Here is a 16683-nt window from a genome sequence, read left to right on the forward strand (position 1 = left end):
TGGTTCTCTCAGTAGTGTTTTCTTGAGTCCACTATCAATAGGCAGTAGCAATGAGTTGATTAATTAATTGTACATACAATATCCATATCGATCACTATGTTAGGAAAAAGGCCCATATCTCTAGAAGATAGCTTTGGTGGAAAGAATACAACTAAAGAAATAGCTACAAAGTCAAAAAGATTTAGAAAAAGTTGCTTTATTTCAACTCAATTGGTCTATTTTCTCCACGACCTGATTAAGTCTTTTGCCTTCCTCATCCTTGAATGCTAGTATCTTTTTATGCCCTTTCAGTATCACTTCAACATATTTATGTTCTAATGTATCACATGTAACCTTATTTGACTCTCCTTGCCCTTTGAGCTTATTCAAATGCTCAGGTAGCATTTCAATTTTGGGAGTTATTTCTTACCCAATCTGCTAGTTCTTTCTCTATTATTTGTGCTTCTTCTCCATTATTTCTTACCCAATCTGCTAGTTCTTTCTCTAAATTACAGTTCTTTTTGCAATCAAATTCCTTTTAGCCGACATGATTTCCTGCTGTTGTTTCATCATGTCACCTACCATTAACATTATTATTTTATACCAGATAACATCATATTTCTTTACTGATTCATCATCAAACAAAACTCTTTAGAACTCCAGTAGTCAGTTTTTTTTTTTTTTTTTTTTGGGGGAGACTAACTGATTCGTCAATACGTAGCAAAACAAAAAACACCAACTAGGTGGTTAGTTCAAACACCAAATAATTTAATTCATCAACACAGTTGCACTTTCCGTGCTTGTTCGCTTGCAAGAGTTTCACTTTCCAAGTCTGCATTCGGTGCTGCATTAATCCAGTGTCTTATGAATCTTCTTAGACGTCTAAGAAGCCCATCCCTCTCTCTCTCCCGCAGGCCTTTCCTAATTACATGAGCCCATCTATTTTGTGTTGCTCAAAGTCCCCAAATCCTTAAAATGCCCCATCCTCAATCTCATAAGGAAAACTTGTTATGCAATAGTACAAGAAATTTATTTAATTCTATATGACAAATCTGCATTCACATCTTAAGCATGTGCTTCAAGCGAACGGAAAGGGTAAAACAAAATTTATGATGTTGGGAACAAATGTGTCTAAGAATAAGGGTTGGAAATGGACTTTAAAGGTTCAGAGAATGCCTTATAAAATGAGTTTCGAGATACAAAATAAGACGAAATGAAAGTCTAAAGTGAAGTTCAGGAGGTTAAGAACATATTTATATAAACATTTATTATTGAGGAGTCTCTCCTCTCATTATTGATAAATATAAAAATGTATAATAATTTTAATGATAAAATAATAAATAAAAATGAATACGAACAGTATTATTAGAAATAGGCTTAATATACAAATAACCCCCTAAACTTGTCCAAATTTTGCAACTGCCCCCTTCAACTTTCAATTGTAACAACTTACCCCTCGAACTTGTCTAATTGTAACAATTTACCCCTTAAACTTGTCCAATTGTAAAATATAACCCCAAATTGCTGACATGGACTACAATTGAAGAGACACGTGAAATGCAAAATCTCCAACGCTCTCGTGGAGTATGATAAGCAGATCTTTGGCGTGATACGAATCCGGGGAAACGTTTTTACTGTTGCTTCAAGTACGGGATAAAAAAAATCCCAATTTGGGGTTATGTTTTACAATTGAACAAGTTTAAGGGGTAAGTTGCTACAATTGAAAGTTGAGGGGGGCAGTTGCAACATTTGGACAAGTTTAGGGGGTTATTTGTGTATTAGGCCTTAGAAATAATATGTATTAGTCACTTCTTAGAGAGTGGATTAAGAGTTTAATATTGAGCATGAAGTATTAACACAATCAGAATAGAATAATGATTATTTGTTAACGTTGATTTCAATTTCCATGATCTGACAACTTTAAAAAGTAAAAATTAATTTTTTGTAATTAGTTTTCTTAAATAAATTGTGTGAAAGCTGAGTTAAAATTTATATTCAATCTTCAAAATTATCTATAATAATATCAAGTAATAATTGAAATTATGTCAAATTACTATAGTTTATAAATTAGTTGTCTAAAATATATATTTTTACACTTAATATTGACAAGCGAAACGCGATTTGCGTCTTCAACACAGTTCACCATCGCCGCCCCGCCTACCAGAATCTCCGCCGTAGGGACCTTCTAGCTCCGACGTCGGCCCGCTTTCTCTCTCCGCCGCCGTCGGTTGTGGGAGGTCGTCTGTCCTTCCGGCGCTGTGTGGTGTCTGTGAGGGTTGTGATTTCGCACGGTTTTCTTCCTCATGCGCGGATTTCGTTTCTTGCCGTTCGTGAAGTTTCTTGCTCCGCCGATCCTGCCGCCGCCTTTGCCGCCGCTCGTCGGTTTCTGGTGTGCCAGAGTCGCCTTCCCTCTGCTTCAGTTTCCATCGTCGGCCTGGGTATTTCGTCCAGTTTGGATCTGCTTCTACTGCTTCGGCAGTCGGGTGAGTTATTTCCAATCTTGCTGTCTCTGTTCTGCTCTTGGCTGAATTTGTGCTGAATTCGGGTGTGGTTTGATTGTTTGGATTGCCTTGGATCTTGATTTGCCCAGTGTTGCTCTTGTTGGTTTGTGTTTTGGTTTATTGATCTGTTTTGTCTGGGCCTTGAGTTTGGAGGAACTGTTGCTTGGGGTTGTGCTGGTTGTTTTGAGTGCCCTGGTTTTTGGTTGTCAGTCTGTTGTCTGTCATTTTTGTTGCTTAGTTTCTGTTGTTTTTGATGGCTGGTGTGGTGAAGGCAATAGGCAACTTGTCGTTGTCGGATGGTGAGGAGGAAGCCCTGGATCTTAGTGGGCCGTCATCCAATCCTATTGCTAAAAATGGAGGCCTAACCTTGATTGGTCGGTTTCTCACAGAGCGTTCTATTAATACTGTAGCTATGATGGCTAGAATGGCCACGATATGGAGGCCAGGCAGGGGAGTGGCTATATCAGAGCTATCCAACAATAAATATGTCTTTGAATTTTATCACGCTATTGATTTGGCACGTGTGGTGGAAGGGGGCCCGTGGTCCTTTGATAATCACTTGCTTGTGGTTTCTCTCTGGAAAGATGAACCGTCGCCTGACTTGGTTGAGCTGTATATTGCCGATTTTTGGGTTCAGATTTATGACTTACCTATTGGGTCTATGTCGGAGGGAGTGGGTAGACAGGTTGGGGATTTTATTGGTAAATTTCAGGCTTATGATATCAATAATAACATCGGGCTACGTAGGCAATTCATGAGGCTAAGAGTCTCTATTGATGTGAGGAAGCCGCTAAAGAGGATGAAGAAAATCCGTAAAGGAAAGGAGGAGTGGGCTTATATCTCGTTCAAATATGAAAGATTGGGATCATTTTTCTATATATGCGGCCTGTTGGGTCACACTGATAGATTTTGTGATAAGATTTTCACTCTAAAACCAGAGGAGATCACTAGGGAATGGGGGGACTGGTTGAAGGCTCATGTACGCAGGGGTGGGGATATGTTGAGTGTGAAGTGGCTGAGAGAACCGGGTAGCCAGGCTATGGCCTTCAATTCTGGTGGAGGACCTACTCTAGAAACCACTGTTAAAACCTTGAAAGTAGAGCAGTCGAGTGGGGGTAAGGAGGTGGGGAAGGAGAATATTCCCGGGGGTCAGGAGGGGGCAAAACTGAAGGGTAAAGTGGCAGCAGGAATAGGGAACCTAAATATTCAGCCAGTACAGGAGGGGGAGATAGTGAATATGGCTGTGGATAGTGATGATGAGGGACTTGAGTTGGCAGATGATCGAAAGCGTAGGCGTGCAGGCTCGGATTCGATATCAGTCCAGGCTATTGTGAATAAGCTGCAGGGGAATGGGTCTGATCAGGTACTTAATATTCCGAAGGGGATAGTTTCTACGAGCCAAATAGATTCTTCTTCTTCATATGATACAGAAACGGCGAGGTCTGCGGAGCAGGCCCGCCGAGGGTTATGAATTACCTAAGCTGGAACTACCGGGGGTTGGGGAACGCCCGGGCAGTTCGGTCTCTCGGTGAGCTTGTTAAGACAAGTAAGCTGGATTTGGTCTTCTTGATTGAAACTTTGGTTACTAATTCCTCTATTGATGGGTTACGGAGGAAGTTTGGATTTGAAGGTTCTTTTGCAGTCGACTGTAGGGGTAGGAGCGGGGGTATTGCCCTACTTTGGAGGAAGTCTGACATGGCTTCAGTGGTTTCTTTCTCGGATCATCATATTGAAGTTCAGATGCATGATGCTGAGAAGGGGGATTGGAGGTTGGTAGGTTTCTATGGTCATTCTAACCGAGCGGATCATGTGTGGTCCTGGAGTCTCCTGACTCAACTGTGCTCATGCTTGATTCTCCCTTTGTTGGTTATTGGGGATTTTAACTGCATTCTTTCTGATTCAGAGAAGGTTGGGGGTCCAGGCTACCCTCAGGGGCTGATGCGTCGGTTCTAGGAGGCGGTGGAAGAGAATCTTTTGATTGATCTCCCTACACAGGGCAGTCAATTTACGTGGGAAAGGAGTCGGGGTTCTAGATTGTGGGTCAGGGAGAGGTTGGATAGGGCTGTGGTCACTAGTGCCTGGGCGGACAGATTCCCAACACATCGGCTTCGGACTCTAATCTCAGCTTATTCTGACCACGCACCCATTTTTTTAGAGTTCGATAATCCGGTTAGTAATGTGAGGCGTAACCACTTTCGTTTTGAACAAGAGTGGCTTTTAGACCCTGAGTTCAAGGTATTGGTGAGGTCTTGTTGGCTAATCAATAACTGTCATAACCTTGCTGCAAAGCTGGCTGCCTGTGCCAGCAGCATGGAACAATGGGGAAAGAAGTATCGGCTGAGGTTTAGAAAGAAAATTGAGGGATGCAAGAAGAAGTTGGATAGGCTTGTGGATAGCAATGTTCCGGCTGATGTGGTCAGTTTTCTTTAGGCCAAGAGTGAGTTGAATTCCCTTCTTGATTGTGAAGCTAGATATTGGCAACAAAGGGCTAAGAATTTCTGGCTACAGGAGGGGGACCAAAATACTAAGTTTTTCCATGCCTATGTCAAAGCTAGAAAGCAGAGGAACACCATTCGCCACCTTAAGGATATGAACGGCCTGGTAGTAGAAGGAGTTTATGATATGGGGATTATTGCCAAAGCTTATTTCTCTGATCTGTTTGCTGGTCCTATTAGCCCAAGTTATGATGCTGTGGATACCCTTGTCCCTCTTGTTATGCCTGAAATGCAGGCTGACCTGTGCTCCCTTTTTGCTTCTGAAGAATTCAAGATTGCCATGTTTCAAATGCACCCTGATAAATCCCCTGGTCCTGATGGGCTAAATTCGGGCTTCTTTCAACATTTTTGGGACCTCATCGGTCCCGAGATTGTTAATGCATGCAAGGGCTATCTGGCCCGAAAGGAATTTCCCCCACATCAAAATGACACAATAATTGTTCTTATCCCTAAAATTGATAGGCCTGATTGTATGAAGGATTTTCGCCCTATTTCCCTGTGCAATGTCCTTTATAAATTGATTGCCAAGGTCATGGCCAATAGGCTCAAGTTTGTCTTACCTTTCCTGGTGTCTGGGTCTCAATCAGCTTTTGTCCCTTACACTTTATGAAGAGAAAGAATATGGGTAGAATTGGTGAGGTGGCCCTAAAATTGGACATTAGCAAGGACTATGATAGGGTTGATTGGACCTTCCTGAGACTTGTTATGCAAAAATTAGGCTTTCCTAGACAGTGGATTGATTGGATCATGTTATGCATTTCTACTGTGGAGTACTCTGTGTCGATTAATGGTACATTTATGGGCCCGATAAACCCTGGTAGGGGCCTGAGACAAGGCGATCCTCTGTCGCCGTACCTATTTATACTGTGTGCTGAAGTCTTATCTAACCTGATTAAAAGGGCAGCGAATGAGGGTTCCCTCCATGGGTGCCTCATTGCTAGGGGTGCGCCAACTATTACACACTTGTTTTTTGCAGATGACAGCTTCCTGTTCTTCAGGGCTTCTTGGATGAATGTAACAAAATTGGGATGATTTTATCCGAGTTTGAGGCTGCTTCTGGTCAGGCTATCAACCTGCAAAAATCTGGAATTTTCTTTAGTCCGAATGTTGGCCTGGATCTGCGAAATGAGGTATGTAACTCTCTTCAGGTCTTTCATCCTCTGGATACTGGTCGCTATTTGGGTCTCCCTTCACTTATTGGGAAGTCCAAAGTAGCAATTTTTAGTTTCGTTAAAGATAGACTCAGGAAGAGGTTAAGTGCGTGGTCATTTAGATTCCTTTCTGCAGCGGGTAAGGAAGTGCTAATTAAGGCGGTTGCTCAGGCTCTGCCAACTTTTTGTATGAGTGTGTTTAAATTACCTAAATCCCTCTGCCTGGATTTGGAGAAGATAATGAATTCTTTTTGGTGGGGTATGAAACCAGAGGGCAGGAGATCGATTCATTGGCAAAGTTGGGATAGGCTTAGCAGGGATAAGAATGAGGGGGGTTTGGGTTTTAGGAACCTCCAAAAATTCAATCTAGCCTTATTAGGTAAACAGGCCTGGAAGTTGATGGTTACTCCAAATTCTTTAGTGGGTAGAATGTTCAAAGCTAAATATTTCCCTAGAGACCCTTTTCTTTCCTCCAAATTGGGCAATAATCCTAGTTTTGTTTGGGGGAGTGTTTGGAGAGCCATTGAGGTACTGAGACTGGGAGTTAGATGGAGAATTGGGGATGGTAAGTCAATATATGTGTGGAAAGACCCATGGGTGAATACTGTGGCACCTTTTAGGATCCAGGGGGATGTTGTTATGGAGCAGGATGATACAAAAGTGGCTGACCTGTTTATTCAAGGTAGGAAAATCTGGGATAGAGGGATGGTGGAAGAGTTATTGACCGAGGCAGATGCCAAAATTGTGTGTAGGATGGTTTTACCAACCAGAGAAGTAGAAGATGGACCAATGTGGAATTTCACCAAAAATGGCATGTACACAAGTAAATCAGGGTATAGAGCGTTTTGTGATGGATATAGTGATGTGAATCAGGATGATGGGTGGAGTAGAATTTGGAAGATGCATGTTCCCCCAAAAGTTAGAATGTTTGTGTGGAAGTTGGCCTCGGGCTGTGTGGCCACTAGACATAGATTGGCAGGGAGGGGGTTGTCAATTCCAACGCAGTGCCCCTTCTGTCACTCTGATACTGAGCATGACCATCATCTCTTTGTGGATTGTGTATACGCCCAAGAATGTTGGAACCTATCCGGGATCAATACGGATGTATTCCAACCTGATTATCTAACGGGTTCTATTTTTCAGGTACTCTTGTCCAATGATCAGGAAACCATAACCAAGGTGGCAATGACGCTTTGGGTCATTTGGAATCAAAGGAATCAGATAGTCTGGGAGAGCAAAATCCAACTACCAGAAACGGCTATCTCTCTTGCGGATAACTACCTTGCTGCCTGGCGCCAGTCCCAGATGAAGAACCTCCCTGTTGCTGCCCGTCACCGGTCCACGCCCTCAGTGGCCCAATCCGATGTCAGCATCGCACAGAATCGCCCAAGTCTAGATCCTCAGGCGGGCCAACCAGTCACCGCCCGCCCTGCTGTGCAACGAAGGCTGCCCACTTCCATCATCATCGACGCCAACGCCAATGCTAACACCGTTGCCCATCGGCTTGAGCAGACGGCGCGGACGACAATGCCACAGGTACGACATATTAGCTTGTCTCGCCCCCCTTTAGGCTTCGTCAAATGCAATTGTGACGCGGCTACCTTTAAAGCTGACGCTCGAAATGGGGTGGGAGCTTTACTTAGATCTTCGGATGGATCCTTCATGGCTTGTCGTAGTCGCATAATCCCTATTGTTGATGATATTAGGGAAGCTGGAGCATTAGCTCTACGTGAGGCATGGCATTGGTGTGTCTATCTTAATTGTATTAATGTCTTGTTTGAAAGTGACTCTTTGATTGTGGTTAATAGTGTCAATTCGGTTGATCCAGACTTGTCTGTTTATGGGTCAATTATTCAGGATTGTAAGGTTTTATTAAGTAGTCGACACGATTATAAAGTGTCTTTCTCTCCACGCCTAGCGAACAGGGGCGCTCATGTTGTTGCACGACATGTCCTGTCCAATGCTAGCGAGTTTGTTTCTTTTTCTGCTCCGGCTTGGTTGCAGGAAACTATTGTTGCTGATTCGATTTAAGGAATGAATTTCATCTTGTTTCAAAAAAAAAAAAAAATATTGACAATTTGTTCAATTTAAGAAATAATCTATCAAATTAATTGTTTTCTCTATCATGAATTTTTATCATCTACAATTTACATATGCTTCATTTTATTAGCTATTGTAACAAATCACAAACATATTATGACGTAAAAACAAATAAAATAAATATACAAGATGGAGAAAAAAATCAAATATTTCACAAACATACGATTTGGGGAAAAAAATATGAGTTAGACAAAAAAAAATTCTAATATTTCACACAGTTTATAAATATTAATCTTTAATTCTATTATTAAATCAGAAAAATTATATTTTTTTTTAGAATCAACTGATATGCAATTGGTACATAATAAAGAATAAAATATCAATTGTAGTTTTGTTGAATTGTATTTAACGATTTTAAATTTAACCCGAAAACTTTATTGAATAAAAATGTTTGTTGATATTAAATTATTAAATTAAATAAAAATGTTATTCTTAAATTTAAAAAATGTATAAACCAAATTATTCCTATACAGAAATTCGAGCATATAAAAGTTAATTACCAAAATACCCACCCAAATCTCATATATAAACAAGATGATTTATGAAAGAAACCCTGGCCTCCCAATCTCATATATCTGCAAGAGCTCTCCACCAACATTGTCTTCTTTTATTTATAAAACCTCTTTTATTATCCATCTAAGTCAATCACACCGATCTTCAGTCATCAAATGAACGGATTCTCTATCTCAGTCATCAAATGAACTATTGCTTTCATTTACAGAAAAGCCGTTGTTCAGCCTGTGCTTTTCCACCAAAAGTATGTATACTCTCTTTGGCTCTCCTTTTCCAAGATTCCAAACTAATTTTTAGTTTATTTTTCTATCTGGCCAAAGGTGGTACTTTAAATATATATGTATGACTTTTTCTTTTTTACTTTGAACTACCCCATTGAGTTTATACATATAATGCTTTGTTAAATTTGGGGTATACTTGCAATATGGTAGAATGACTGTCTCAGTAGATCATTTATGTTGCAAACAAGATTGTTTAAATTTGTATTCTTGCTTAGAGAGAGGTAGACATATGTAAGGATATAGCTATTGAATTTTTTTTTTTTTATCAAAACCAATGGAGAAATACGAATAGATCTATCTTCGGATTATTAAGAAATCAAAAGAAATTTTAACCGATCTAGAATGATAGTAAAAAATCCAAATCCCTCTCGAAAACACATGAATTTAATTTAGTTAATTTTGTGCAGGAAAAATGACATTGAAAAAACACGAAGAAAATCAATGTCAAGATATGAGTTGTTCACCGGATCTTGAGAAACAGAAAGAAAGAAAAAGTATATTGAAGCACTGATTGCACAATGTCACCCGCGAAAACAATTGACAGGGAAGATGCAGGCTAAGAAGTTGACGTTTTGTTAATGAATTTAAGGAAGATGATAAATGGGACTTGAGTCCATTGATTCAGCCACAGTTCTGATATAATTCCTATCTGAATACCTTATTTGGTTGAAGGCAAAAATGAGAGGATATGCTGAATGATGGAGTTTGGCAGACCACTGATTCGGTCTTCTTTCTAGCCTCTTATTTCCATTTGCCCAGTCTTGTTTTGTTTACTAAAAAGGTCGAATGTTGCAGAACCTTTTACTATATGAAAGGACTATAAACTATCTTAGTATGTGGATATGCAGCACATTTAAGCTGCTCGGACTAGTGCTACTTCAATGGCTGCATATGGACTAGTGCTACTTCAACAGCTACTGTATATGTTTGACCATACAGCACATAGTCTCCATGGTTTTGCAATTGATCCATCTGGTTACTCAAAAGAACAAAAAATGACATTCCAAAACTGCTTGTTCAATGTCATCAGCGAAAATTGTCCTTTCTAACAAAAGACTACAATTAAGTTGAGGTTTAAATTATTAATTTCTTGTTTAAATCTGTATTATTTCAACTACTAATTTCTTGTTGAAATTCAAAACCTAAATTGATCCTTGTATATTCAATGGGCTAGAGCTTGTAAGTAATCTTATAAAGTATATTGAATTTGTTTAATTAGATCCACATTTACAATTAGATCATTGCCTAGCAATAACATTAATTTTGTTAAGAAAGACAATTTCTCATTCTTATTCATTTAAACAAAGTCCACATGAATCGCAAATAACATCCATGCCCCATATATTTATTCCATTCAGTAGAAATGTTAGTTTGAAAGTTTCTTTTGTTCCTTTGTTTTAATTAAAGAGGTTGGAAGCCTTTACCAACTATCCCGGGGCAACCTAACGAGGTCAGCACCCCCCAAAACCGAGAACAACAGGCCCAAATATTATTAAAAAGAAAATAATGTCACGAAATGTAATACAAAAGAATAGAAACATAGAAAGGATGAAATGAATATAAAGTAAAGAATAAAACTCCCAGCAGAACCGATTTTGCGGGAAGCACGGAAAATCTGTACAAATGAAATATGAGATAAAAGGAGGAGACTGCTGCCAAATTGTTGCCTTCACGAAAGATATGCCATGCGAACAACTGCATGGTGGAAAAAGTGTCAAGTAGTTAACCCAGTCCGGACGCAGATGCCAAAGAACCCGACTGGTCCGAGTCACGACCGTGGTAATGACCGAAGTAGAGTCAGAGTCCAGCCAAAGGAGGCAGATCCCTTTCGCCCTTGCTAAAATACCAAAAATGACCACCTGTAGTTCCGCTTCAAAAGCTGCGCAAGAGGAAAGTGTGGGATCACAAATGCTCTCGTCGGATGACCCCTTTAGTTCCGAAACAGCTGAGGACGCGACAGAACCATCAGTGTTAAGCTTCGTCTGGGGAGCCCAAATAACATTCAATACCCCAGGTGCAATAGGAAGGCGCAGAGCAACTGAGAGCTGATCCAAGACGTGTCTATCAAGAGTGGAATTAAAGGACGTAGCTTGGCTGTCGTGCAATGACTTTCAAATGGCGCTCCAAAGATCCCTAAGAAAAATATGAACATTTGGGGTGACGGAGTCAAACATAGCGATGTTTCTAGTGCGCCAAAGCAAGCACATACCGATGACCAAGCTGGCACCCCAAATGTCAGCAATTTGCGGACTAAATTGCTGAGACTGAAACACTTGTTGTAGTCCATCGTCAATCAGTCTAGATGTAAAACAAAAAGCGACATGACTGCTTTCCAAACAACCTGTGCAAACCGGCAGCGAACAAATAGATGGTCTCCGGTTTCAGAATGCTGACAGTAGACACACCTTGACATGATGAACAGACCGGAGAGAGTCATGCGTCAAAAGACGTCGTCTAATGGCGCGCCAACAAGAAAATGAACGCAAGGGAGGAAGAAAATGTTTCCATATAAAATTAGCCCAAGCCACCCTAGGACGAGCTCCACGCAGTAAGGAGTAGAAGCTCCAAACCGTGACCCACCCCTTCTTCGATTTAGGCCAAACAAAAACATCTGAAGGGTCATATCTTTAATGCTAAGGATGTCCGAAAGATGAGAGTAGACACTAATAGGTAGCTCTCACCATCCCGAGGAATGCTCAAAATAATTTAGAACCGAATAATTGATCAAGGATGTGTCCCCAAGATTCAGATTCAAGCGCTCCCAAAATGAAGGGAGGATCCAGGAATCGGTCCAAAAGCTTAGCATTGAGGTCACGTCAATCAACCATAAACAATGCGAGTTCACCTCCTTGAAAACTCCCTTTAGTGATGACCAAACCGAGAACCCGATAGGAGAGCAACGCGGAGAGCAAGCGCGGGTAAGAAAACGAGATTTCAGAATGTTTAGGGGAAATTCTTTAGAGTCAATTAAGTCCCAACAGAAACGGCTCAGCATGGCCTGATTCAAAACAAAATAATCCTTCATACCCAACCCTCCTTCCTTAATTTCGTAACAGCACACATATCCCAAGAAGACGAAATTGTAGGTCATTAATTTATCAGATGAAAGCTGGAAAATCGAGTTCAAAATTTAAGACTGAAATGTCTTTTATATTGTTTGTTTGTCTGTGCCCGTGCAACTTAGGTAGCAGTTAAAAAATTATTGAATGTTACCACATTAAGTGAAGAATGAAACTTTTTTAGCATGTCTAGTAATTCAAACTTTGATAGAAAACCATGAACATAATAACAGATTATAGCTGGAGCACATTATATGATCATACAATTGTTTTTTTTTTTATAGATGATCATACAATTGTTAAGTTGCTTTAATTAATATAATACTCATTCGTAATCTCCTAAATGATTATTTATTGAGGGACACAACAATTTTAGCCTTTTTACTCATTAAAATCTTGACATTGCATCTCTATATTTCAGTTTCACCGCATTTATGCCCTTTATTTTGATTATTATTGAAATTAGAATTTCAATAATAGTATATATATATATATGTCAAATTTTACTAACAGTAGTAGCTTGAACTTAATTGTCATGGTGAGATCCACACAAAATGTCTAACTAATTTTTCAACTATAAGTGGAAAACTTGAAGTCATCTTGTATAGATCTCTAAATAAAGTTGCAATTAACTTTGACTATAGTTAATCAACCTAATTATTGTTTTTTTTTTCATATTTCCTCTCTGGACTAGTAGCTATGCTTTATTGTTGTTTTAGGTTGTTTTATGTTTTTATGTCTTTTTTTTTTCCTTTGTACAATGGTTTTAGTCTCTTTGTAGATTTGGTAAGGGTTGATTTCTAAAGTTTATTTTCTGGTTATAATTATTGTGTTTTAATCCAATAAAGTTATAAGTATTTTTATATATAAAAAAAACTTTTATTATCATCTAATTAAAAGTAGAAAAGAAAACGAAAAATACGGCACTGAAAATGATCAATTACACTGCTAATCAATTTATGCTAAATAATACAAATTACTACTAAATTACAATAAGAAAAACAAAACCCTCAATGATTAATTTCACTTTCAATTCTGAAAATCAACCTAATTATTGATCAACAACTCATCGGAGGAAGATCAGAAGTTTTGATGGTGGGAGAGATTTTCTTGAAAAGCCGACTGCCGAAAAGCAAAAAACCAAGTGTATGACCAGCAACAGCAACCGAGAAGACACCACCATTAAAAGACATGACGGCCAACATAACCATATAGGCCAAGCCAACCCTTAGAGCGTGCATTAAAGTCTGGATTACACCGGCAGTGAAATCAGAGGAACCAGGTTTTATAATTTGACAATGAGAAAGAAACTCAACAAGAAAGGAGAGAACAAAAACTAAAATTAAAGCTAGAACATACATTCCACTTCTAGTTCCATGCCATCCTGAGAAGAGAATTAGAGCATCTTTTCCCCAATAGAATGTCATGTGCATCATCATCTTATGATGTGAAGGCATTCCACCTGTGCTGTTGTTGTTCATGTTCATGCCTGACATGTGTTATGATTACCATGATTCATGTCTGTTACTGTTTCAGCTTAATGAATTAGGCAGTGGAGAGGGAGAAGAGGAAGAGGCGGATGAGAAGGAGGAGGAGCAAATCATAACACATGCTGAGATTGTATAGTACAATGATACATGATGGACTATCCTTCTAAGTTTTACTATGTACTCCACACACCAAACTTGTGCTATCTCTATTTCCAAGTCAATTCTTCTAAAATAACTAATTAATATATATAAAAAAACTCAATTACATCATGATTCATAACACACTTTAAATTATAATTACAAGTCAATTGTATTTAAATTACAATATAATATTCTTGGAGTAATTTAATGTTACTTTGTCCCTATAAATACACACATTTTAGCCTTCCACATGCTTGGCTTCTTTTAGAGGTTTTAAGACAACACAAGTAAAATTGCAGCTATATTGATATTTGAGTGAGTCCAGATAGTCTATTTAACAAACCTTTACTTGCTAATATTAGATTGAGTTCGTGTGATTTGTTTGCAACATATGTACAATTTTATTATCTTTATTACGATAACATGTAAAAGTATAGAAGATACGAGTCATGTTACAAGCCCATTGCCACCTAGTCAAATTCCTTATTTTATTAACAGTCTAACAAGTGGCAGAGGTACTATTCTACAAATTATACTGTATTTATTTAATTTAATAATAGAATCACATCACATCATCACATGCTTAAGTGATTGTGCATCAAATTGATTGTGGAAAGCAACAAGTTTAAATCTGAAATACTGCGGGAGGGAATTCCAACATGCATACGTTATTATCCCTAAATCAGTTTCAAGGTTTCAAATCCAAAAGACATTTGTCTATTAACGATTGATTTCCACAACTCCAATTTTGAAGCAACTGAAGTTTTGGAATCCACGTTTAAAGCTTTGAACTTTTAGATCGGCTTCAACAACAAACTGTCAATCTAAGACATTCCTTTTATGTGTGTGCCTTGTTTGGTTGCTGAAAGTTGGCTTGCTTCCTCTTTAATGAATTCCAATAATTGAGAGCATAGATGAGTACTCTCCTTCACCATTGGCAGCCCTTGATTTTATAGGCAGCAAATAGAGGACTATATTTTAGATCAATATTTTCTTTACCAACCTCTTCCACCCTTGGAGTTAGGTGCCTATCTTGTTGGTTTGAACATGTTATTATACTTCTACTTTCTATTTCTCTCTCGTTGAAAGAAGAGAATTTCCTTTGAAGAGAGACATTCGGCTCTCGAGGCTCTTTAACCCGATCGGTGGAGCCTCTGCTCATAACATGTTTTACATTTACCTGCATTAAGTGTGCAAATGAAATTTATCAATGTAAAATAGACTAAGTTAAACTTGAGGTAAAATTGCATTTCTTTCCAATTATAGTTTCCTGAATTCAAACATAAACTCCCAATAGTCAAGTAAAAGAAATTCAATAGATGAAGACGTGGAGAACAGGGCGTGAGGATTGAGAAACCGACTTCTTTTTATCTTTGTCCATATATTGTATAGACTAAATTAATGTTAGAAAAGAGATAATATTATGATTTCTTTTACTGTCTTATATTTATTATATTTAGCCCTTTTTCTTTTTAATGTTTATAACACAACAAGGTTGAATACGTCATGGACCCTTTAAACTTGGCCAAAAAACCGATTAACATCTAGAACATTAAAAATGTCTTATTAGCTTCTTAAACTTGCTTAATATGACATGATTAGTCCAATATTGCTAAGTGGCACCATAATAGAGGATTTGGGCAAGTTGAGGATTTCTTCTTTCTTTGGTAATGCCTTTCAATGAAAAATATTTCCACAATGATTTTGATTTGATAAAATTATTAAATCCCATTGATAAAATATTCCAACACATTAAATTTAAGTGTTGAGTATTTAATTCACAAGTGTTCAAAGACATTATGACCAAGGCCCAAAGCCCATGAAGATAAGTCAACGCCCAAACAACAAATCTAAGCTTATGGATCAACTCAGCCCATCAAGAAGAAGGATCCAAAAGGCTTGCTAACTGCTTCACAATGAAGCTGCTGAGTTGAACCGACAAAAGATAAAGAGAAGTTGACTCAACCAACTTGTAGACAAAGCTAATCCAATTAAGGAAAAATTCATACACAACAGAAAGCTGTCGAGGAGAGTTTGCCATAAATGGAGAGATAACCTGACACTTACTAACCAAAAGCATCTAAGCACTGATCAACGTAGAAAAGGCAACGTTCTTATTGGCTGAAGGCACTTTGCACTAAGGATCAAAAGGGACAGCAGAGCCATTTCCCTCTAACGGTTATTTCGAAATTCGAAATCACTGAAGGCTCAAGTGTTACTATAAATATGTCATTCATTTGCTTCATTCGATCCAAATCTTAACAAAGCAAATCTTACACCAATTCCAATCTCTCTGTAAACGTTTAAACTAGAACTTACCAGTGTTCTTTGTTAATAGAACAAAATTATCAATTCTTAAATTGTGAAGAGACTCTAAGTTGCTTAGTAGTTAGCATTCAGAGTTAGCTAGTGCTGAGTGTAGGTAGATATAGAGGAAGGTACTCTTTAACTACTCTTGGTACTGAGTGTAGGTTTGTAGAGGATGGTACTTTGTAAATCTATTGTAAGGGGTTTGTGCTGTACCCAAAAGAGCTCAGTAGTGGATTAAAACTTGGAAGGATTCCGGGGACTGAACATAGGTAGGAGGCGGAACCATGATAAATCTACTGATATATTTTTATATATGATTTTTTGTAATAGCAGCCCTATTTATATAAATGGATGGAGAAGTTTGAGAGTTTTTGTATTAATTAGGAGTTTCTGGCATTAATTCCCCATGTCCTTTGGAGTTTCTGGCTCTCCAAATCTATTTGGAATAACGACGATCGATCATTGAAGTTGAACGGCTGTTTTTTCACATTTGAAGAATCGCTTGTTTTTTTTCTGGGACACGCGTATCCTTCACTGATACGCGTGTCCAACTTTCCGATATTACGGAAACGGACCCGATACCGTGTCCCAGGCATTTTCGGCCGTTTCAGTATCAGATACGTATTCGACACGCGATACGTTGGGTCTATGGCGTGTCCGTGC

The 16683-nt window shown here is 38.6% G+C and overlaps 1 pseudogene; it reads right to left on the reverse strand.

The window, feature by feature from the left end:
• Positions 1-13137: 13137 nt before the first annotated feature.
• LOC136224879 (copper transporter 1-like) lies at positions 13138-13598 on the reverse strand (annotated as a pseudogene).
• Between the last annotated feature and the right edge of the window lie 3085 nt (positions 13599-16683).

The sequence above is a fragment of the Euphorbia lathyris genome, chromosome 3 (genome assembly GCF_963576675.1).
Source record: "Euphorbia lathyris chromosome 3, ddEupLath1.1, whole genome shotgun sequence".
Classification (NCBI taxonomy): domain Eukaryota; kingdom Viridiplantae; phylum Streptophyta; class Magnoliopsida; order Malpighiales; family Euphorbiaceae; genus Euphorbia; species Euphorbia lathyris.